At 51.4% G+C, this 25,468-nt stretch overlaps 1 protein-coding gene across 1 annotated transcript in view; it reads left to right on the forward strand.

Annotated features, from left to right (window-relative positions):
• Window positions 1-25,468, forward strand: part of LOC126151074 (putative uncharacterized protein DDB_G0271606) — an 89,663-nt gene that overhangs the window by 58,719 nt on the left and 5,476 nt on the right. The gene's annotated exons all lie outside the window — the stretch shown is intronic.

A 25,468-nucleotide genomic window follows, 5' to 3' on the forward strand; every position in this document is an offset into this window, starting at 1 on the left:
AGAGAGGGCCCCCACATGGAAGGAGCGCGCCATCGGAGACGCCGGTAATCATGGGGGATACTTTCGCAATTGTTTCCTCTTCTTCTACCATGTCTGCTCACAAGCGTAAGTTCAATGAGTCTCAGCCACAGACAGTCCTTCCATCATTGCCACAGTTCCTTGTTGTTTCTTGGTCTGACGAAGGTCACGACTTCTCCACAGTCAACCCTTTCATTACTCAGAAAGGTGTCGACGCAATTGCAGATCCTGTAAAGTCTTGTTCCAGATTACGAAATGGCACCTTGTTGTTAGAAACAATCAGTGCCCTCCAGACAAAAAAAAATTCCTGCGTTCTTCACTGCTACACACCTTCCCTGTCCGGGTGGAAGCGCACCGCACTTTAAATTCATCACGTGGGGTCGTTTATATACGCTCCCTCGACGGATTGTCCAACGAGAAAATTCAACACTACCTGTCTGACCAGGGCGTAACGGCTGTTCATAGAGTCATGAAAAGGGTTGACACGAACATCATTCCAGCCCGTACTGTCTTCTTGACATTTGACAAAATTCAACTCCCATCGAAAATCAAAGCAAGCTATGAGATAATTTCCGCCAGTCCTGTTCCAGTCCAGCCAAATGTGTTACGTGTGGCAAGGATGCCCATGAGGGTGCTTGTCCACCTCCATCCCCTCGTTACATCAACTGTATGGGTGCCCACGCTGCTTCCTCTCGAGAGTGCCCCATTTTTAAAGACGAAAAGCTCATTCAGGAAGTCAGAGTGAAGGAAAAGGTGTCTGCCTTTGCTGCTCGAAAATTATTCTCCAGTCGAAAGCCCACTGTGCCTCAGACAGGAAAATACAGCACTGTCCTTGCCTCTCCTCGGCCAATAAAGGAGGCGGCGACGGACTTGTGATCTCACCTTTAGTGCCACGGCTGTCAGATCGGCCAGCGCAAAGATCGCCCATTCAACCTCCCCACTTTCGCCTGCTCACTCTATGGCTCACCCTTCATTGGGTTCTGCTAAATCTCGAGCCCAAAAGTCAGACACCAAGACTTCGAAAAAAGAGCATACTCGTGAAGATTTTTTACGTACCCCAACTTCGCAACCATCGGTTCCTCCTTCATCTAAACATCATATTTCCAAGAAGGCTAATAAGAAACCCAGTTCCTCTCCTTCTCCGCCAAGGCGTGTCTCATCTACAGCAGCACCTGGCGGTAACCGCCCTCAGCCGTCTTCTGTGTCGCCGAGGCGCACTGCTGGCGGCCGATCGCTGTTGGCAGGAGCTGCTCCTGAACAACCTATGGATCAGGATCTTCTGCCTTCCATGCTGTCGGTCGCAAGCTCTGAGCAGTCGTTGAGTTACGGCAATCTTGGTCACATTCCTCCATTTTCTGTTCACCCTATGTCCATTATCCACTGGAATATCCGCGGCATTCGAGCCAAACGGGATGAATTGCCGATCCTCTTACGATCCTACTCGCCGGTCATCTTATGTATTCAGGAAACAAAGCTGCGTCCCCACGACCGCTTTGTTCTCCCCCATTTTCTGTCCGTCCGATTTGATCTCCCCTCTGTTGAAGGCACTCCAGCACATGGAGGACTTACGATTCTTCCCCATGATACTCTCCATTATCACACAATCCCCTTAAACACTTCCTTCCAAGCTGTCGCTGTCCGTCTTTCCCTTTCTGGATACACCTTTTCTCTTTGTACTGTATACACCTTTTCTCTTTGTACTGTATACATTCCATCGTCCACACCAGTGGCACGAGCTGATCTCCTTCATCTTCTTGGTTAGCTTCCACCCCCCTATTTGCTGGTTGGGGACTTCAATGCCCACCACCCGCTTTGGCGATCTCCACATCCTTCTCCGCGTGGCTCTCTATTGCTAGACGTCTTCCACCAAGCGGATCTAGTTTGCCTCAACACTGGGGTCCCCACATTTTTGTCTGCCTCCACGACAAATTTATCTCATTTGGACCTTGCGGTCGGTACTGTTCCGCTAGCTCGGCGCTTCGAATGGTTCGCCCTTGCTGATACATATTAGAGTGACCACTTTCCATGTGTCCTTAGACTGCAGCCTCAACTGCCATATATGCGCCCAGGACGCTGGAAGTTTGGCCAAGCCGATTGGACACTTTTTTCGTCTCTAGCGACATTCGATGACAGTCACTTTCCTAGCGTCGACGATGAGGTCACACATATTACAGACGTTATTCTTACAGCTGCGGAACGTTCAATACCACGCACCTCCGAATTGCCACGGCGCCCCCCAGCTCCTTGGTGGAACGAGGCATGCCGTGACACATTACGTGAGCGGCGACGTGCTCTTCGCGTTTTCCGCCAGCATCCTACTTTGGCCAACTGTATCCGCTATAAGCAGTTCCGTGCGCGATGCCGTCGTGTCATCCGCGATAGCAAGAAGGCAAGCTGGAACTTCTTTACTAGCTCATTTAACACCTTCACTCCCTCCTCGGCAGTTTGGAGTCGGATTCGACGGTTTTCTGGCGCGCGCCTAGTTTCTTCCAGGTCTCTGGGCTCACTGTCGCGCATGATACGTTAGTGGACCCCGTCGCAATTTCTAACTCGTTGGGTCAGCACTTTGCTGAGATTTCGAGCTCTTCAAATTACCCGCCAGCGTTTCTCCCGAAGAAACGTGCAGCGGAAGTGCAACCTCTTGCTTTCTCCTCTCAAAATCGCGAAAGCTATAATACTGTCTTCTCGATGCGGGAACTCCAACATGCACTCTCTTCTTCTCGCTCCTCCGCCCCAGGACCAGATGGTATCCACATCCAAATGTTGCTGCATTTGTCAACCCATAGTCTGCGTTACCTCCTTCGCCTTCATAATCGAATTTGGACCGACAGTACTTTTCCCAGACGATGGCGGGAAGCTATCGTCGTTCCTGTACCGAAACCTGGAAAGGACAAACATCTCCCCTCTAGCTATCGCCCCATTTCTCTCACGAGTAGCGTAAGTAAGGTTTTGGAGCGTATGGTGAATTGCCGTTTAGCTTGGAGGCTGGAGTCCCACAGTCTTTAAACACCTGCCCAATGCGGATTCCGAAAGCATCGCTCTGCAGTTGACAATCTTGTTGCTCTCTCCACTTACATCATGAACAATTTTCTCCAGAAACGCCAAACAGCTGCAATATTTTTTGATCTGGAGAGAGCATACGATACCTGTTGGAGGACAGGCATCCTCCGCACACTGTTCTCTTGGGGCTTTCGAGGTCGGCTGCCCGTTGTTCTTCGCGAATTTATGGCAGAGCGCACATTTAGAGTGCGGGTGAACACTACTCTCTCCCGTACTTTCTCCCAAGAAAACGGAGTACCCCAGGGCTCCGTGCTGAGTGTTGTACTGTTTGCTATTGCCATAAATCCAATTATGGACTGTCCTTCCCGATGTCTCAGGCTCCCTCTTTGTGGACGATTTTGCAACCTACTACAGCTCTCAATGGACCAGCCTTCTTGAACGACGTCTTCAAGGATGTCTCGATCGCCTCCACTTTTCTCGCAGTAAGACCGTTTGTGGTAATTTTTGGCGTCGTAAGGAGTTTCTTCCATCCTCCTTACATCTAGGACCTGTCAACCTTCCGTTTTCGGACGTCGCTAAATTCTTATGTTTGACAGAAAACAGTGCTGGTCCTCCCACGTTTCCTATCTTTCGGCTCGCTGTCTGCGATCCCTCAACACCCTACGTGCCCTGAATGGTACCTCTGGGGAGCGGACCGAGTGGTCCTTCTCCGCCTCTATCGCGCCTTAGTGCGCTCGAAATTGGATTATGGAAGCATAGTCTACTCCTCTGCTCGGCCGTCTATTCTTCGGCGTCTCGACTCTATCCACCACCGTGGATTACGTTTAGTGTCTGGAGCATTTTACACTAGCCCTGTGGAAAGCCTTTATGCTGAGACTGCTGAACCTCCGCTGTCCAATCGGCGAGCAGTCCTTCTGAGTCGTTATGCTAGCCATCCGTCTTCCATGCCTGCTAATCAGGCCCATGACATTTTTTTCGACGCCTCCTTGGATTTAGGGTATACAGGCCGCCCTTCCTCCCTACTACCACCGGGAGACCGCTTCGGTCAACTGCTCCATTCTCTTTCCTTCCGCTTTCCTAAAACCTTCTTGACAACTTGGGGTACAGCACCGCCTTGGCTCCGTCCCCGGACCTGCCTGCTCTGTGACCTTTGTCAATTTCCCAAGGATGGTACCCCTTCACTTGTTTGTCGGGCATTTGCTGCTCTATGTGCACAAATGAAGGAAGCCACATTTATTTACACCAGGGGCGGGCAAACGTTGCACGCGGCTCATGTGCACACAGCGCTGCACGTGTGCTGCTCGCGTGCAATCGTAGAATGGGACTGTGGCGACAGCCGGCAGGGTGCGGCAGTGTAGTACCAGGCTAAGCTGTGCACTTTGAAGCGAAGCGACCACTACGTAGTGAACGTTGTATTTCAAGAACCGGAAAATGCAGAGTGAATCAAGGAAACGAAGAAGTGGAGATTTGCTATCTTTCAAAAAGGAATTGCTATCTTTTAAAAAGGAATGGGAGAATCATTTTTTCTTTGTTTAAAAACGTGAAAATTCGAAATGACAGTATTCTCGCTGATCAGCGGAAGTTTAATATTGAACGCCTATATAATAAATTTCAATATGTTCCCGTAGTTAGTGCAATAAAAGAGGAAATTCTCAAGCGATTTGGGGATATATCATAATTATCCCAAGGTTTTGAATAGTTCTCGAGACAATTTGCTGTTTCTGTAGATGATATTCCTCCCAGTTTGCAAATGGAATTAACAGATCTACACTGTAGATTCTACAGCGTAATTCTCATATGAGAGACAAGTTCCTTTTGGCAAGACGTCTAATAGATTTTGATCACAACTTTCCACAGCAAGAGTTTCCTCGTCTCCATCGTGAAGCCACGAAGATAATGTTTGGCTCGACATACGTTTGCGAGAGATTTTTTTCTGTTATGAAAATTAATAAGTCTCGGTTAAGAGTAAACATCAGTAATGAAAATGATGGTAACTGTTTGCGTTTGTCTGTATGTAGAAATTTTGTTCCAGACATTAAACTATTTTAAACTCCACCTATGATAATTAAATACAACGTATCGTAGGTAATAGGTACTCTTTCAAACCATGATTTCTTTCAAGCACTCGTACTAACCTTATTCCTTCATTCAATAAAGCAGGCCAGGAAACAAAACGCATTACAGAGGAAGAAGCGGACCCCCCAGGGGGTCCACAACTCTTTTGTGGATACGTGCGTAGCGAGCACGGGACCCCGAGCTAATGTGGCCTTCCTTCCTTTCCGGGCTGCATACCTTCCCATTCCGCATCCTTCCCCATCCTTATCTTCGCCCCTCCTCCCCTCACCTCTGGCTCTTTCCTTCTCTCTCTCCCCATCTGGGAGTATGGTTTGTGCCTACGTCCGGAGACGGACGCTCGTAAATGTACTGCATTTCTTGCCTTCCTTGCTTTTATGTCTTCTTCCTTCCTTTGTCCTTCTCTGTCTTTTTCCTTCCTTTGTCCTTCTCTTTTCCTTACCTCTTCTCTTTCTCTTTTCTCCGCTGCGGCGTTTGAGACTTCTCTTCCTTCCCTTCCCTTTCTTTTTCTTCCTCCCTGTGCGTGTCTGAAGGCCGACCCACGCCCTTCGTGCGTAGCCGGTGACGGGGTAACGCGTAATTCCCCGCCCCGGGTAGACAGGTAGGACACGTACGTACCCCCTGGTAACGGCCAGGCCCAGGGAGGGGTGATTACCCGAGCTGATACCTTCCGAAAATGCCGATTGGTCCCTCCGTCCGTTTGTCGGGAGGTGTGACCTGAGGTGTGAACAATCACCTAAGGCGGGAGTGCCCTCAGAGAGGGCCCCCACAAGGGAGGAGCGCGCCATCGGAGACGCCGGTAATCATGGGGGATTCTTCCGCAATGGTTTCCTCACCTTCCACTAAGTCCGCTCACAAACGTAAGTATACTGAGTCTCAGCCACAGACGATTCTTCCATCGTTGCCACAGTTCCTTGTTGTTTCTCGGTCTGATGAAGGTCACGACTTCTCCACGGTCAACCCTTTCATTATTCAGAAAGGAGTCGACGCAATAGCAGGTCCTGTAAAGTCTTGTTCCAGATTACGGAATGGCACCCTGTTGTTAGAAACACACAGTGCCCTCCAGTCACAAAAATTGCTGCGTACTTCTCTGCTCCACACCTTCCCTGTCCGGGTGGAACCGCACCGTACCTTGAATTCCTCGCGTGGAGTCGTTTATACACGCTCCCTCGATGCATTGTCCGACGAAGAAATTCAGCACTATCTGTCTGACCAGGGCGTAACGGCAGTTCATAGAGTAATGAAACGGGTTGACATGAACATCATTCCAACCCGTACTGTCTTCTTGACATTTGACACAGTTCAACTCCCATCGAAAATCAAAGCAGGCTATGAGATAATTTCCGTTCGCCCTTACGTCCCAAACCCTACGCGTTGCTATCGATGTCAGCGGTTCAATCACACCAGCCAGTCCTGTTCCAATCCAGCCAAATGTGTTACGTGTGGCACGGATGCCCATGAGGGTGCTTGTCCACCTCCATCCCCTCGCTGCATCAACTGTATGGGTGACCACGCTGCTTCCTCTCGAGATTGCCCCGTTTTTAAGGATGAGAAGCTCATCCAGGAAATAAGGGTGAAGGAAAAGGTGTCGACCTTTGCTGCTCGAAAATTATTCGCCAGTCGCAAGCCCACCGTGCCTCAGACAGGAAAATACAGCACTGTCCTTGCTTCTCCTCGGCCAACAAAGGAGGCGGCCACGCAGACTTGCGACCTCACCTTTAGTACCACGGTCGTCAGATCGGCCAGCGCAAAGATCGCTCGTTCAACCTCACCACTTTCGCCTGCCCACTCTATGGCTCACCCTTCGTCGGGTTCTGCTACATCTCGAGCCCAAAAGTCGGACGCCAAGTCTTCGAAAAAAGAGCATACTCGTGAAGAGTTTTTACGGACCGCAGCTTCACAGCCATCGGTTCCTCCTTCCTCTAAACAACATTCTTCCAAGAAGGCTACAAAGAAACCCAGTTCCTCTCCTTCTCCGCCAAGGCGTGCCCCCTCTACAGCACCACCTGGCGGAAATCGCCCTCGGCCATCTTCTGTGTCGCCGAGGCGCACTGCTGGTGGCTGGTCAACCGGCCGATCGCTGGTGGCAGGGACTGCTCCTGACCAACTTATGGATCAGGATCTTCTGCCTTCGGCTGAATGCCATTCCATGCTGTCGGTTGCTAGCTCCGAGCAGTCTTTGAGTTGACAGCAACTTTGGTCACATTCCTCCATTCTCTTTTCACCCCATGTCCATTATCCACTGGAATATCCGCGGCATTCGAGCCAATCGGGATGAATTGTCGGTCCTCTTACGCTCCTACTCGCCGGTCATCTTCTGTCTTCAGGAAACAAAGCTGCGTCCCCATGACCGCTTTGTTCTCCCTCATTTTCAGTCTGTCCGATATGATCTCCCCTCTGTTGAAGGCTCTCCAGCCCATGGAGGACTCATGATTCTTCTCCGTGATACTCTCCATTATCACCCAATCCCCTTAAACACTTCCTTCCAAGCTGTCGCCGTCCGTCTTTCACTTTCCGGATACACGTTCTCTCTTTGTACTGTATACATTCCATCGTCCACACCAATGGCACGAGCTGATCTCCTTCATCTTCTTGGTCAGCTTCCACCCCCCTATTTGCTGGTTGTGGACTTCAATGCCCACCACCCGCTTTGGGGATCTCCACACCCTTGTCCACGTGGCTCCGTATTGCTAGACGTCTTCCACCAAGCGGATCTAGTTTGCCTCAACACTGGGGTCCCCACATTTTTGTCTGCCTCCACGACAACCTTATCTCATTTGGACCTTGCGGTCGGTACTGTTCCGCTAGCTCGGCGCTTCGAATGGTTCGCCCTTGATGATACACACTCGAGTGACCACTTTCCATGTGTCCTCAGACTGCAGCCTCAACTGCCATATATGCGCCCGCGACGCTGGAAGTTTGCCCAAGCCGATTGGACACTTTTTTCGTCTCTCGCGACATTCGATGACCGTCGCTTTCCCAGCGTCGACGATGAGGTCACACACATTACCGACGTTATCCTTACAGCTGCGGAACGTTCAATACCACGCACCTCCGAATTGCCCCGGCGCCCCCCAGTTCCTTGGTGGAACGAGGCATGCCGTGACGCAATACGTGAGCGGCGACGTGCTCTTCGCATTTTCCGTCACCATCCTACTTTGGCCAACTGTATCCGCTATAAGCAGCTCCGTGCGCGATGCCGTCGCGTCATCCGCGATAGCAAGAAGGCAAGCTGGAAATTCTTTATTAGCTCATTTAACACCTTCACTCCCTCCTCGGAAGTTTGGAGTCGGCTTCGACGGTTCTCAGGCGCGCCTAGTTTCTCCCCGGTTTCTGGGCTCACTGTCGCGCATGATACCTTAGTGGACCCCGTCGCAATTTCTAACTCGTTGGGTCAGCACTTTGCTGAGATTTCGAGCTCTTCAAATTACCCGCCAGCGTTTCTCCCGAAGAAACGTGCAGCGGAAGTGCGACCTCTTGCTTTCTCCTCCCAAAATCACGAAAGCTACAATACTGTTTTCTCCATGCGGGAACTCCAACATGCCCTCTCATCTTCTCGCTCCTCCGCCCCAGGACCGGATGGTATCCATGTCCAAATGTTGCTGCATTTATCCACCCATAGTCTGCGTTACCTCCTTCGCCTTTATAATCGAATTTGGACCGGCAGCACCTTTCCCAGACGGTGGCGGGAAGCTATTGTCGTTCCCGTTCCGAAACCTGGAAAGGACAAACATCTCCCCTCTAGCTATCGCCCCATTTCTCTCACGAGTAGTGTCTGTAAGGTTTTGGAGCGTATGGTGAATTACCGTTTAGCTTGGTGGCTGGAATCCCGCAGTCTTTTAACACCAGCCCAATGCGGATTTCGGAAGCATCGTTCTGCAGTTGACCATCTTGTCGCTCTCTCCACTTATATCATGAACAATTTTCTCCGGCAACGCCAAACGGTAGCAATATTTTTTGATCTGGAGAGAGCATACGATACCTGTTGGAGGACAGGCATCCTCCGCACACTGTTCTCTTGGGGCTTTCGAGGCCGGTTGCCCCTTTTTCTTCGCGAATTTATGGCAGAGCGCACTTTTCGGGTGCGGGTGAACACTACTCTCTCCCGTACTTTCTCCCAAGAAAACGGGGTACCCCAGGGATCCGTGCTGAGTGTTGTACTGTTTGCCATCGCCATAAATCCAATTATGAATTGTCTCCCTCCTGATGTCTCGGGCTCCCTCTTTGTGGACGATTTTGCGATCTACTACAGCTCTCAACGGACCAGCCTTCTTGAACGACGTCTTCAAGGATGTCTCGATCGCCTCCACTCGTGGAGCATCGAAACTGGCTTCCGTTTTTCACCCAGTAAGACCGTTTGTGTCAATTTTTGGCGACGTAAGGAGTTTCTTCCGCCCTCCTTACATCTAGGTCCTGTCAACCTTCCGTTTTCAGATGTCGCTAAATTCTTGGGTCTTATGTTTGACAGAAAACAATGCTGGTCCTCCCACGTTTCCTATCTTTCGGCTCGCTGTCTGCGATCACTTAACACCCTCCGTGTCCTAAATGGTACCTCCTGGGGAGCAGACCGAGTGGTCCTTCTCCGCCTCTATCGCGCCTTAGTGCGCTCGAAATTGGATTATGGAAGCATAGTCTACTCCTCTGCTCGGCCGTCTATTCTTCGGCGTCTCGACTCTATCCACCACCGTGGATTACGTTTAATGTCTGGAGCTTTCTACACTAGCCCTGTGGAAAGCCTTTATGCTGAGACTGCTGAACCTCCGCTGTCCAATCGGCGAGCAGTCCTCCTGAGTCGTTATGCTAGCCGTCTGTCTTCCATGCCTGCTAATCCAGCCCACGCCCTTTTTTTCGACGCCTCCTTTGATGTAGGGTATGCAGGCCGCCCCTCCTCCCTACTACCCCCGGGAGTCCGCTTCCGTCAACTGCTCCATTCTCTTTCCTTCCGCTTTCCTAAAACCTTCTTGACAACTTGGGGTACAGCTCCGCCTTGGCTCCGTCCCCGGATCTGCCTGCTCCGTGACCTTTGTCAGTTTCCCAAGGATGGTACCCCTACACTTGGTTATCGTCGGGCATTTGCTGCTCTATGTGCAGAAATGACGGACGCCACATTTATTTACACCGACGGCTCGAAAACATCGTTAGGTGTAGGGAGTGCCTATATTGTTGGCGACACCCCAAATCGCTTTCGGCTTCCCGACCAGTGTTCGGTTTATACTGCGGAGCTTTACGCTGTTCTCCAGGCTGTCCACTACATCCGCCGCCATCAGCGGATACAGTACGTTATCTGCTCAGATTCTCTCAGCTCTCTCCTCAGTCTCCAAGCTCTTTACCCTGTGCACCCTCTGGTCCACCGGATTCAGGACTGTCTGCGCTTGCTTCACCTGAGGGGCGTCTCGGTGGCGTTCCTCTGGCTCCCGGGACACGCTGGTATCTGTGGGAATGAGGCGGCCGATATAGCGGCCAAGGCCGCAGTCTCTCTTCCTCGGCCAGCTATTCAGTCGCTTCCCTTCACCGATCTTCGGAACGATTTATGTCGCCATGTTGCTCAATTATGGCATGCCCATTGGTCGGCACTTCCCTGTAATAAATTGCGGGAAGTGAAAGCCCTTCCTTGCGCTTGGACCTCTTCCTCCCGAACGCGTCGTCGGGAGGAGGTAATTTTAGCTAGACTCCGGATAGGGCATTGTCGTTTTAGCCATCGACATCTTTTAAGCGGCGATCCTCCCCCACTCTGTCCCCACTGCTCTCAGCTGTGGACGGTAAGACACCTTTTAATTGAATGCCCCTATTTTAATCCGTTACGCTCCCGTCTACAGCTATCGCCTGATCTATCGTCGATTTTAGCAGATGACACGCGCTCCGCCGACCGCGTTCTACAGTTTATTAGTGACAGTGCAATGACGTCAGTCATTTGAAGCCTTTTTTGGGGACAATCACCCCCTTTCTGTAGTGGATTTTTAAGCAGTCTTCTATTTTTAGTTTCTCCAATTTTCTGACTTTGTTCCCATTGCTGCTGGTTTTAAATTTCGGTTTTTTACTGTCTTAAGTCACGGGCTGGGCGCTTATGACCATAGAAGTTTTGCGCCCTAAAACCACAAAAAAAAAAAAAAAAAAAAAAAAAAAGAGAGGAAGAAGCGGAGAGACGGTATGGTGGGGAAGGGAGAGAAGCGGGTGGCCAGCTTGCCCCTGTGTGCACGCAGAACACCTGTTAACTGCACGCGTGCAAGTGCACCGCACACGTGCAGGATTCCTGCCCGCCCCTGATTTACACTGATGGCTCGAAAACATCGTTAGGTGTAGGGAGTGCCTATATTGTTGGCGACACCCCAAATCGATTTCGGCTTCCCGACCAGTGTTCGGTTTATACTGCTGAGCTTTACGCTGTTCTCCAGGCTGTCCAATACACCCGTCGCCATCAGCGGATACAGTATGTTATCTGTTCAGATTCTCTCAGCTCTCTCCTCAGTCTCCAAGCTCTTTACCCTGTCCACCCTCTGGTCCACCGGATTGAGGACTGCCTCCACTTGCTCCACTTGGGAGGCGTCTCTGTGGCGTTCCTCTGGATCCCAGGACACGTTGGTATCTGTGGAAATGAGGCGGCCGATGTAGCGGCCAAGGCTGCAGTCTCTCTTCTTCGGACAGCTATTCGCACGATTCCCTTCGCCGATCTACGGAGTGTTTTATGTCGTAGTGTTACTCTTTTATGGCACGCGCATTGGTCGACACTTCCCAATAATAAATTGCGGGACGTGAAAGCTCTTCCCTGTGCTTGGAGCTCTTCCTCCCGAACGCGTCGTCGGGAGGAGGTAATTTTAACTAGACTCCGGATAGGGCACTGTCTTTTTAGCCATCGGCATCTTTTAAGTGGTGATCCTCCCCCACTCTGTCCCCACTGCTCTCACCTGTGGACGGTAAGACACCTTTTACTTGAGTGCCCCTATTTTACTCCGCTACGCGTCCGTCTGCAGCTGTCACCTGATATATCTTCCATTTTAGCAGATGACACGCGCTCAGCCGATCGCGTTCTCGAGTTTATTAGTGCCAGTGAGATGAAGTCAGTCATTTGAAGCTCTTTTTGGGGACAACAACCATCTTCTATAGTGATTTTTTAAGCTTTCCTTCTATTTTTAGTTTCTCTAATTTTTTTGAGTTTCGTTCCCATTTCTGCCTTTTGCTAAGTCACAGACTAGGCGCTAATGACCGTAGCAGTTTTGCGCCTTAAAACCATTAAAAAAAAGCCGCCGTGTGAATTACTTTTGAACACATTATTCGAAAACTGTCTTGAGCAGCTAAATCGACAGTCAACTCGTAATGGAAATATTTTAGATCTGGTAGCCACAGACCAGACCTCATCGACGGTGTCAGTGTTGAGACAGAGATCAGTGATCATGATGTTGTCATTACGACTATGGTTACGAAAGTTAAAAAGTCAGTCAAGAAGGCTAGAAGAGTAGTCTTACTAGAAAGAGCGGATAAGCAGTTGTTACCATCCCACTTAGTAAATGAATAGACTTCATTTACTTCCAGTACGACTGACGTGGAAGAACTATGGGCAAATTTTAAACACGTTGAAAACCACGCATTGGACAAGTATGTGCCGAAAAAGTGGGTTACGGACGGAAAAGACCCACCGTGGTTTAACAGCGCAATTCGGAGAATGCTCAGGAAGCAAATGCAGTTGCACTCGCAGTGCAAGAAAGATCGAGAGAATGAGGACAGGCAAAAGTTTGTAGAGATTCGTGCTGCTGTAAAGAGCGATGCGCGAAGCAATCATACCTTAGCAAAAGATCTTGCTGAAAACCCAAGGAAATTCTGGTCTTACGTAAAATCGGTAAGCGGGTCGAAGGTTGCCATCCATCCACTCACTTATCAGTCTGGCCTGTCAACAGAAGACAGCAAAACGAAAACTGAAATATTAAATTTAGCATTTGAGAAACCTTTCACGCAGGAGGATCGTACAAACATACCGCCGTTTGAGTCTCGTACAGATTCCCGTATGGATAACATAGTGATAGACATCCCTGGGGTTGTGAAGCACCTGAATGGGTTGAAAATAAATAAATCTCCAGGTCCAGATGGGATTCCAATTCGGTTTTACAGAGAGTACTCTACTGCATTGGCTCCTTACTTAGCTTGTGTTTATCGCGAATCTTTTGCCCAACGTAAAGTCCCGAGCGACTGGAAAAAAGCGCAGGTGACGCCTACGTATAAGAAGGGTAGAAGGACGGATCCTCAAAATTACAGACCAATATCCTTAACATCAGTTTGTTGTAAGATTCTCGAACATATTCTCAGTTCGAATATAATGAATTTCCTTGAGACAGAGAAGTTTCTGTCCATGCATCACCACGGCTTTAGAAAGCATCGCTCCTGCGAAGCGCAACTCGCCATTTTTTCACATGATATATTGCGAACCATGGATGAAGGGTATAAGACGGATGCCATATTCCTTGACTTCCGGAAAGCGTTTGACTCTGTGCCCCACTGCAGACTCCTAACTAAGGTACGAGCATATGGGATTGGTTCCCAAATATGTGAGTGGCTCGAAGACTTATTAAGTAATAGAACCCAGTACGTTGTCCTCGATAGTGAGTGTTCATCGGAGGTGAGGGTATCATCTGCAGTGCCCCAGGGAAGTGTGGTAGGTCCGCTGTTGTTTTCTATCTACATAAATGATCTTTTGTATAGGCTGTTTGCTGAGGATGCTGTGGTGTACGGGAAGGTGTCGTCGTTGAGTGACTGTAGGATGATACAAGATGACTTGGACAGGATTTGTGATTGGTGTAAAGAATGGTAACTAACTCTAAATATAGATAAATGTAAATTAATGCAGATGAATAGGAAAAAGAACCCTGTAATGTTTGAATACTCCATTAGTAGTGTAGCGCTTGACACAGTCATGTCGATTAAATATTTGGGTGTAACATTGCAGAGCGATATGAAGTGGGACAAGCATGTAATAGCAGTTGTGGGGAAGTCGGATAGTCGTCTTCGGTTCATTGGTAGAATTTTGGGAAGATGTGGTTCATATGTAAAGGAGACCGCTTATAAAACACTAATACGACCTATTCTTGAGTACTGCTCGAGCGTTTGGGATCCCTTTCAGGTTGGATTGAGGGAGGACATAGAAGCAATTCAGAGGCGGGCTGCTGGATGTATTACTGGTAGGTTTGATCATCACGCGAGTGTTACGGAAATGCTTCAGGACCTCGGGTGGGAGTCTCTGGAGGAAAGGAGGCGTTCTTTTCGTGAATCGCTACTGAGGAAATTTAGAGAACCAGCATTTGAGGCTGAGTGCAGTACAATTTTACTGCCGCCAACTTAAATTTCGCGGAAAGACCACAAAGATAAGAGATTAGGGCTCGTACAGAGGCGTATAGGCAGTCATTTTTACCTCGTTCTGTTTGGGAGTGGAACAGGGAGTGAAGTTGATAGTTGTGGTATGAGGTACCCTCCGCCACGCACCGTATGGTGGATTGCGGAGTATGTATGTAGATGTAGGAACAGAGGCTCCAAGAAGTAAAAAGTCTTCTTTTTTGCCGACTCGGATATCCTCTTCGATGGTGTCGCCACGTGATACCCTCGCCTGGACCACCTCCGTGTCGCCGGTGCCCACCAACCACGTCTTTATCTGCCCTGAAATCTGCAGACCAACAGAAGCAGAATGTGACGCCTCTGCAGACCTCATGGAGCAAGATTCTCCTGCCTCTGCGCCCTGTAGCAGCGAGTCTCGTAGGCTGGCACTCGGCAGCTGCCAAGGTGACACACCTTCATTTTTTCCTCATCATGAGTCTCCTCCAATGGAACGTTTGCGGCCTTCGATCCATTAAAGAGTATTTACAGCTACTTTTAGAATTGCAGCGTCCACTTGTACTCTACCTACAGGAAACAAAATTGCGTACTCACGACCACTTTGAGCTCTCGCATTTCTTCCTGGTCGGTTTTGAACTCCCCCCCCCCCCCCCCCCCCCCCCCCCGAGCGGCATTCCATGTCGGGGGGAGTCATGCTGCTCATCTAGGACGATGATCATAGTTAATCCATCTCCCTGACTACCCACCTCCAAGCTATTGCAGTCCCCATTGTCCATCATTTGACCTTTTCCCTTTGTACCGTTTACATCCCTGTCCCGTTCGGTGTCACCAGAGCAGACTTCTTCCAGTTTACTGAGGCAACTAAATCACCCCTTTCTGCTGCTCGGTGACTTAAATGTACACGGTCCACTTTGATGCTCACACAGAACCTGTCAGAGGTGCCCTCTTGACTGACCTCTCAATCATCTTGACCTCATCTGCCTGCCTTAACATGGAGCAGTCACATTTCTTTCACACACCACTCACTTGTATTCCCATTCGGACCTCTCCTTTTGCACTACCCAGCTTGCCCATCATCTCGAGTGGTCCGTTTTCTCTGACACATACTCGATCGACCATTTCCTATGCGCTATCCGTTTGCTGACTGCTGTCCCACCTATGCACACACCCAAATGACAGCTTACTGTCGCTGACTGGTGGCTGTACTCATTTCTGATGACCTTCGACGATCCCCCTGCGGGTCTGGGGTAAGAATAGGCCCGAGGTATTCCTGCCTGTTGTAAGAGGCGACTAAAAGGAGTTTCAACCGTTTTGGCCTTCCATGTGCTAGTCCCCCTTGGGGTTTGACCTCCTTTTTTCAAAATTCTACAGAAGTACGAGCCTTTTGGGGAAGGACGCCTTACATGGTGTATCACTGGTCCTCAGTGCACTAAGACCTTGGCACTCAGCAATGTAACGGCGTTGTAACCACACCCACTATTCCTCAAATTGGGCCTAAACGCCTGATGGGTTGCACAAGTTACGCCCATAGTGCGTCCCCATCTGCACCTACGATCATGATGGACTTTCCATGGCACCCGACATCCAGCACGGTAGCCAGCCCATTGTGGTGGGGTCGTCATGTACCCTCTAAGTTGTAGCCCCCTGACAACACAGGGATCGTACTGCCGATACCTGAGCTGCACCCTCCCCACGTCGGTCAAGGAGTAGATGCTCGTCTCTTTGGGGCATCAGGACTCCCAGCAACGGTCATCCTGCCAGGTGGCCCTTGCTGAGGGTGGGTGGCGCCCGTGGGGAGAGACCCTGGTCGGAGTGGGTGGTATCGGGGCGGATGTTTCGCAGATGAAACATCAACATGTATCAGGTCGCTCTGGGCCGAGTCTTTTAAAAAGAAAGGTACTGTCTTTGGTTCTCCCGCCTTTTCCCCTTGGCCACTCCCTGGAAGGAAGGACAGGCCCGCCGGCTTGGGGCGAAGTACTTCCCCCGCTATTTAGTCTGTTCTGGGACCGATGGGGGGACGTTCGCCACCTCCAAGCCCATGTTCTTTGTCCAGCACATCGAGGACATCTTCGGGGAAATCGAGGCTCTCAGTAAAATGCGTTCGGGGTCCGTTCTTATAAAGACCACCTCCGCCACACAGTCGGCGGCGCTCTAGGCGTGCGATCGAGTAGGGGACATCCCAGTGTCCATTGTCCCACATCTGGCACTGAATAGGCCGCAGGGGGTTATTTTTCATCGGGACTTCCTGCTGCAATCTGATGAGGAGCTCAGGGCCAACCTGGAGCGCCGAGGCGTTCATTTCGTCCGGCGAGTCCAGCGCGGCCCTAAAGACCGTCACATCGACACCGGGGCCTTTATCCTCGACTTCGAGGGGGACGTTCTCCCAGAGAAGGTAAAGGTGATATGCTACCGGTGCGACGTGCGACCTTACGTCCCGTCTCCTATGCGCCACTTTCGGTGTTTGCGCTTTGGGCACATGTCGTCATGGTGTGAGGCTGAGCCCCTTTGTGGCGATTGTGGACGTCCTCTTCGTGAGGAACATACATGCACCCCACCACCTCGGTGTGTCAATTGTCCTCGCATCCACTCACCTAGATCTTTAGACTGCCCCGTGTATCAGATGGAGAAGAAGATTCAAGAATTAAAAACTTTGGATTGTCTCTCTTATTCTGAGGCCAGGAAGAAGTATGACCGCCTCCATCCCGTGACGTTGACAACTTCGTTTGCCTCAGTCGTGTCCACTCCTTCCACAGTATCCTCACCCCTATCCTGTCCCCCCTCCACCTCCTCAGCCCATCCGGGGTCTATGCGTCCACCTCCCAAATCCCTCCCTTCGAAATCCATCTCCCTCGCGGCCCATGCCCCCTCTGCCCCAGGGGCCACCCTTCCTCCTCCTCCTCTCCCCCTCCGCCACCTGAGAAGCGATCCTCTTCTCAGGCGTCCATCGGGGAAACGTTCCGGAGCCCAGCTTCAGAGCTTCAGAGGTCCGGCATTCCAAAACGGACCCCGCGCGTGAGGACCTTCTTCGGGTCCAGCCCACCATCCCAGTGCCTCATCGGACTTTCAAGAAGGCCTCCAAGAAGAAGTCTTTATCCCCTCTCCACCCCAGCGCGTTTCGTCTGACGCTCTATCCGTGAGTCGCTGCTCCCGGCCGTCCTCAGTTTCGCTGGGACGCTCTGCTGCCAGGCGCTCAGCTGGCCTCGCGTCGGCGAATGATGCTGCCCCTCCTACACAACCCGGGAAAGCGGCCGCAGCCGGGGACGACTCGATGGAACAGAATCCGCCTCCCGCCGGTTGTAGCGTTGTTCCCTCGAAACCTGGCCCTCTGCGGCCGTCGAGGTGACCAGCTCTTCACCCGTTTCGTTCCCCCTTTTTTTTCTGACTAGCGATGGCTTTTTTACATTGGAACATAAGAGGTATTCGATCTAATCGGGAGGAATTACAACTGCTCCTCCGCCTGCACTGTCCGCTCGTCCTTGGCCTCCAGGAAACCAAGTTGCGCCCAACTGACCGCATTGCTTTCACCCACTATACCTCGGAGCGGTCTGACCTCACCCCTGTGGACGGTATTGCACCTCATGGTGGGGTCATGTTGCTCGTTCGAGACGATGTCTATTACCATCCCATTCCATTGACCACCCCACTCCAAGCAATAGCTGTCCGTATTACTCTTTCTGCCTTTACCTTTTCTGTTTGTACCGTCTATACTCCGTCATCCGCAGTTAGTCGGGCTGACATGAGGCACCTGATTGTTCAGCTTCCTCTGCCGTTTTTATTGTTTGGCGACTTCAATGCCCATCATCCCCTTTGGGGCTCTCCTGCATCCTGTCTCAGAGGCTCCCTCTTGGCGGATGTCCTCAACCATCTCAATCTTGTCTGCCTCAATACTGGCGCCCCGACTTTCCTCTCGGACGCTACTCATACCTACTCCCACTTGGACCTCTCGATCTGTTCTACTACTCTTGCCTGTCGGTTCGAGTGGTATGTCCTTTCTGACACCTATTCGAGCGACCACTTCCCCTGTATCGTTCGTCTCCTGCACCACACCCCATCCCCACGTCCTTCGAGCTGGAGCATACTGAAAGCTGACTGGGGTCTTTACTCCTCCCTAGCGACCTTTCCGGGCCACGATTTTCTCAGTTGTGACAGTCAGGTCGAATACCTCACGGCTGTTATCATCAATGCTGCCGAACATTCCATTCCTCGTACTACCTTTTCTTCACGTCGCGTTTCCGTCCCCTGGTGGAATGAGGCTTGTAGAGACGCTATCCGTGCTCGACGACGTGCTTTACGCACCTTTCGCCGCCATCCTACGTTGGCGAATTGTATTGGATACAAACGACTCCGAGCGCAATGCCGTAGAGTCATCAAAGACAGCAAAAAAACTTGTTTGACCTCTTTCACCAGCTCCTTTAACAGTTTTACTCCCTCTTCTGTCGTCTGGGGTGGCCTGCGCCAGCTGTCGGGCATTAAGGCCCACTCCTCGGTACCCCCCCCTGCGGGTCCGGGGATTAGAATAGGCCCGAGGTATTCCTGCCTGTCGTAAGAGGCGACTAAAAGGAGTCCATCCCCCTCACGGGGGTAGTTAGCGCCTGCGTCCGGAGACGGACGATCTTCACGACCTATAATCGTGGTCTTTTTGGTTTTAAACTTCTCGTTTCTTCCTTCCTTTTGTTGGTCCCTTTCTTTGCTCTTCTCCACCTCACTGTCTTCCTTACTCTTTCCCTTGACTTCTCCTTGCCTTCTCATTGCCTTTTTCTCCTTGCCTTCTCATTGCCTTTTTCTCATTGCCTTTTTCTCATTGCCTTTTTCTCATTGCCTTTTTCTCATTGCCTTTTTCTCATTGCCTTTTTCTCATTGCCTTTTTCTCATTGCCTTTTTCTCATTGCCTTTTTCTCATTGCCTTTTTCTCCTTGCCTTCTCATTGCCTTTTTCTCCTTGCCTTCTCATTGCCTTTTTCTCCTTGCCTTCTCATTGCCTTTTTCTCCTTGCCTTCTCATTGCCTTTTTCTCCTTGCCTTCTCATTGCCTTCTTCTCCTTGCCTTCTCTGGTCTCCGCCTCGGCGTTTGAGACAGTCTGTCCTCTTTCTCCCTCTCTCTCTTCTTTTTCCTCTTCTTCCTTCCTCCCTGTGCGTGTCTGAAGGCCGACCCACGCGTTCGCACGCGTAGCCGGTGACGGGGTAACGCGTAAGTCCCCGCCCTGGGTAGACATGTAAGGCACGCGCGTACCCCCTGGTAAAGGCCAGGCCCGGGGAGGGGTGATTGCCTGAGCTGATACCTTCTGACCATGCCGATTGGTCCCTCCGTCTGTTTCTCGGGAGGTGTGACCTGAGGTGTAAACATTCACCTAAGGCGGGAGTGCCCTCTGAGAGGGTCCCCACAAGGAAGGAGCGCGCCATCGGAGACGCTGGCAATCATGGGGGATTCCTCCGCAATGGATTCTACTCCATCGCTTTCGACTTCGACCCAAAAACGGAAACGTGACCAGCCAACAGTGACAAAAGTACTACCGCCTGCCCCACAGTTCCTCGTAGTTTCTCGCACTGAGGACGGAAAGGACTTTTCCTCTGTCAACCCTTTTGTTATTCAGAAGGGCGTTGATGCCATAGCCGGATCTGTCAAATCTTGTACCAGGTTGCGTAACGGCACCTTATTACTAGAAACTGAGAATGCCTTTCAGGCACAAAAACTGCTTCGGGCCACCCTCCTGTACACGTTCCCTGTCCGGGTGGAGGCCCACCGAACTTTGAATTCGTCTCGTGGTGTAGTGTATACTAGCTCCCTCGACGGATTGACTGACGAGGAGCTTCAATCTTTCCTCGCTGAGCAGGGCGTGACGGCTGTCCATCGGGTCATGAAAAAGGTCAACAACGACCTTGTACCGACCCGGACACTCTTCTTGACCTTCGATAGTGTTAAGCTGCCATCGCGCATCAAGGCGGGCTACGAGGTTATTTCTGTTCGCCCCTATGTCCCGACACCTACGCGCTGCTACCAGTGTCAGCGTTTCAATCACACTCGACAGTCTTGTTCCAATGCGGCTAAATGTGTCACTTGTGGCAGGGATGCCCATGAGGGTGACTGTCCACCTCCGTCTCCTCATTGTGTGAACTGTCAGGGTGACCATGCCGCATCCTCCCGCGACTGTCCTGTCTATAAGGACGAACGTTGCATCCAAGAAATTCGTGTCAAAGAGAAAGTGTCAACCTCGGCTGCTCGCAAGCTATTGGCTAGTAGGAAGCCCACGCTGCTCCCAGCGGGGAAATATAGTACTGTCCTCGCCTCTCCTCGGACTACCCGGGAGGTCGCAACCCAGACATGCGATCTGACCTTCAGCACCACGGTCGTCCGTTCGGCCAGTGCTAAGATCGCGCGGTCGACGTCTCCTCTTCCTCCCATCACACCACAGACACCAGCCACTTCCTCAGCTTCTGCTAAGTCGAAGACACCGAAGTCAGATGCACGGTCCTTCAAGAAGGAACCATCCCGTGCAGACTTCCTCCGTCCCTCGACCTCCCAGCCTTCGACCGATACTTCCACCAAACGTCCTTCCAAAAAGGCGCATAGGAAGCACAGTTCTCCTTCCCCGCCACGGCGCATCTCTTCTCCTGCGCCACCCAGCGGTTGCCGCCCCAGGCCGTCATCCGTTTCGCCTGGCCGCACCGCCGGTAGCCGTACATCTGGCCGTTCACCGGCGGAGGAAGCTCCCCCTCCCGGCCATCCTCCCGAGATGGCCGATGACCCTATAGACCCCATGGACGATGACTGTCCGCCTACTGATAGCGGCGGCAGTGCTCGCTCGAAGCCAGGCCCTAAGCGGCCTTCGAGGTGACCCCTTCTCTCCTCTTCCTTTTCTTACGATGGCACTTATTCACTGGAATATTCGCAGCATTCGCTCCAACCGAGAGGACTTGAAGTTGCTGCTCCGCTTGCATCGTCCGCTCGTCGTAGCCCTCCAGGAAACGAAGCTACGCCCATGCGATCACATTGCCTTGGCACACTACACCTCTGTGCGTTTTGACCTACCCCCTATGGTAGGTATCCCAGCTCATGGAGGGGTTATGTTGCTGGTCCGGGATGATATTTACTACGATCCCATCACGTTGCACACCGGCCTGCAGGCAGTTGCCATCCGCATTACTCTCCCCACTTTTACGTTTTCCTTTTGTACCGTTTACACTCCATCGTCATCTGCCGTTACCAGGGCAGACATGATGCAACTTATTGCTCAGCTACCTGCACCGTTTTTGTTAACTGGAGACTTCAATGCCCACCATCCCCTTTGGGGTTCTCCAGCCTCCTGCCCGAGGGGCTCCTTGTTAGCAGACCTTTTCAACCAGCTCAATCTTGTCTGCCTTAATACTGGCGCCCCTACTTTTCTTTCGGACACATCTCATACCTATTCCCATTTAGACCTCTCTATCTGTACTCCCCAACTTGCACGCCGGTTTGAGTGGTATGCACTTGCTGATACATATTCGAGCGACCACTTCCCGTGTGTTATCCATCTCCTGCAGCATACTCCCTCTCCGTGCTCCTCTAGTTGGACCATCTCCAAGGCAGACTGGGGGCTCTTTTCTTCCAGGGCGACCTTTCAGGATCAAACCTTCACAAGCTGCGATCGTCAGGTCGCACACCTCACGGAAGTCATTCTCGCTGCTGCTGAATCTTCCATCCCTCACCCTACTTCTTCTCCACGTCGTGTACCGGTCCCCTGGTGGACTGCAGCATGTAGAGACGCTTTACGTGCTCGTCGACGTGCTTTACGCACCTTTAAACGCCACCCTACAGTGGCGAATTGTATTAATTATAAACGATTACGTGCTCAGTGTCGTCGTATTATTAACGAAAGCAAGAAAGCCAGCTGGGCTGCTTTCACAAGCACCTTCAACAGTTTTACTCCTTCTTCTGTTGTCTGGGGTAGCCTGCGCCGGCTATCTGGCACTAAGGTCCACTCCCCAGTTTCTGGCTTGAAGGTCGCGAATGAAGTCCTTGTGGCCCCTGAGGCTGTCTCCAATGCCTTCGGCCGCTTTTTCGCCGAGGTTTCGAGCTCCGCTCATTACCACCCTGCCTTCCTCCCCCGCAAACAGGCAGAGGAGGCTAGGCCCCCTGACTTTTGCTCCTCGAATTGTGAAAGTTATAATGCCCCATTCACCATGCGGGAACTCGAAACCGCACTTGGCCGATCACGGTCCTCCGCTCCAGGGCCTGATTCTATTCATATTCAGATGCTGAAGAACCTTTCTCCTGCGGGTAAAGGTTTTCTTCTTCGTACATACAATCGCATCTGGATTGAGGGACATGTTCCCGCATGCTGGCGCGAGTCTATTGTTGTCCCGATTCCTAAGCCGGGGAAGGACAAGCACTTGCCTTCCAGTTATCGACCTATCTCACTTACCAGCTGTGTCTGTAAAGTGATGGAGCGAATGGTTAACTCTCGATTGGTTTGGCTGCTCGAGTCTCGACGCCTACTTACCAATGTACAATGTGGATTTCGTAGGCGCCGCTCTGCTGTTGACCATCTGGTTACCTTGTCGACCTTCATTATGAATAACTTCTTGCGGAAGCGCCCGACCGCGGCTGTGTTCTTTGATTTGGAGAAGGCTTACGACACCTGTTGGAGGGCGGGCATTCTCCGCACCATGCATACATGGGGCCTTCGCGGTCGCCTCCCTCTTTTTATTCGTTCCTTTTTAATGGATCGACAGTTCAGGGTACGTGTGGGTTCTGTCCTGTCCGACACCTTTCGCCAGGAGAATGGGGTGCCACAGGGCTCAGTTTTGAGCGTCGCTCTGTTCGCCATCGCGATCAATCCAATAATGGATTGCCTCCCAGCTGATGTATCAGGCTCCCTTTTTGTGGACGATTTTACCATCTATTGCAGCGCGCAGCGTACACGTGTCCTGGAGCGCTGTCTTCAGCGTTCTCTTGACCGTCTTTACTCCTGGAGTGTCGCCAATGGCTTCCGTTTTTCTGCCGAGAAGACGGTCTGTATTAACTTCTGGCGCTACAAAGAGTTTCTCCCACCGTCCTTACGACTTGGTCCCGTTGCTCTCCCAATCGTGGAGACAACCAAATTTTTAGGCCTTACCTTTGACAGGAAACTTAGCTGGTCTCCACATGTGTCATATTTGGCCGCCCGTTGTACCCGTTCTTTAAATGTCCTCCGTGTTCTCAGTGGTATGTCGTGGGGAGCGGATCGAACCGTCCTACTTCGTCTATATCGGTCGATCGTCCGCTCCAAGCTGGATTATGGGAGCTTTGTATACTCCTCTGCACGGCCATCCATCTTACGCCGCCTCAACTCCATACAACATCGGGGTTTACGACTTGCGATCGGAGCATTTTATACCAGTCCCGTAGAGAGTCTTCATGCTGACGCTGGCGAATTGCCGCTCACTTACCGGCGCGATATACTGCTTTGTCGGTATGCCTGTCGGCTACTGTCAATGCCCGACCATCCGTCTTATCGTTCCTTTTTTGACGACTCTCTCGACCGTCAATACGGGTTGTATGTCTCTGCCCTGCTACCCCCTGGAGTTCGCTTTCGTCGCCTCCTTCAACACCTTCATTTTTCACTCCCTGCAACCTTTCGAGTGGGCGAGAGCCACACGCCACCTTGGCTCCAGGCTCAGGTCCGCGTTCACCTTGACCTCAGCTCGCTCCCAAAAGAGGTCACCCCCAGTTCGGTCTACCACTCCCGTTTTTTGGAACTTCGTTCGAAGTTCATCACCATGACTTTCATTTATACAGATGGCTCTAAGACCAATGACGGGGTTGGGTGTTCCTTTATAGTCGGGGCACAAAGTTTCCAATACCGGCTCCATGACCATTGTTCGGTCTTCACAGCTGAGCTCTTTGCCCTCTACCAGGCTGTTCTTTACATCTGCCGCCACCGACATTCTGCTTATGTCATCTGCTCAGATTCCCTGAGCGCCATCCAGAGCCTCAGTGATCCGTACCCGGTTCACCCTTTCGTACACCGGATCCAACGCTCTCTTCAGCGGCTGGTGGACGTCGGTCCGCCGGTTAGCTTTATGTGGGTTCCCGGCCATGTCGGTATCCCTGGGAACGAAGCTGCAGATGCCGCGGCCAAGGCTGCGGTCCTCCAGCCTCGGACAGCTTCTTGTTGTGTCCCTTCGTCCGATCTTAGCAGGGTCATTTGTCGGCGCGTTGTGTCGCTGTGGCATGCCGATTGGGCTGCACTTACCGACAACAAGCTTCGGGCCTTAAAACCTCTTCCCGTGGCTTGGACGTCCTCCTCACGCCCTTCTCGGCGGGAGGAGGTCGTTTTAGCAAGGTTAAGGATTGGACACTGCCGGTTCAGCCATCGCCATCTGCTGACGGCTGCGCCGGCGCCGTTCTGCCCATGTGGGCACTTGCTGACGGTTAGACACATTTTAATGTCCTGTCCTGATCTTAACCAACTGCGCCTCGATCTTAACCTGCCTATTACTTTCGATGCCGTTTTAGCGGATGACCCACGAGCAGCTGCTCGTGTTCTTTGTTTTATCAATTTGACACACCTTGCTAAGGACATTTGATGAAGTTTTTTAATCCTATGCCTGTCAGTCTGTCTTTTATTGTGTTTTTCCTTTTAGTTGTTGTTGTCAACTTGTGGCTCGCGGTGCATTTTTAGAGTAGTCAGGGCGCTAATGACCATTGAAGTTGTGCGCCCTAAAACCACAAAAAAAAAAAAAAAAAAAAAAAATCCTCGGTACCTGGCCTGACTTCAGGTAATGAGGTCCTTGTTGATCCTGTGGTTGTCTCCAACGCCTTCGGCCGCTTTTTCGCGGAGGTTTCAAGCTCCGCCCGTTATCACCCTGCCTTCCTTCCCAGGAAAGAGGCAGAAGAGGCTCGGCGACCTTCCTTCCACTCGCTGAATCTGGAAAATTATAATGCCCCCTTTACTATGCGGGAACTCGAATGTGCACTTGCACTGTCCCGGTCCTCTGCTCCGGGGCCAGATGCCATTCACGTTCAGATGCTGGCACACCTTTCTCCGGCAGGCAAAAGCTTCCTTCTTCGTACCTACAATCGCGTCTGGACCGAAGGTCAAGTCCCCA

The sequence above is a fragment of the Schistocerca cancellata genome, chromosome 2 (genome assembly GCF_023864275.1).
Source record: "Schistocerca cancellata isolate TAMUIC-IGC-003103 chromosome 2, iqSchCanc2.1, whole genome shotgun sequence".
Classification (NCBI taxonomy): domain Eukaryota; kingdom Metazoa; phylum Arthropoda; class Insecta; order Orthoptera; family Acrididae; genus Schistocerca; species Schistocerca cancellata.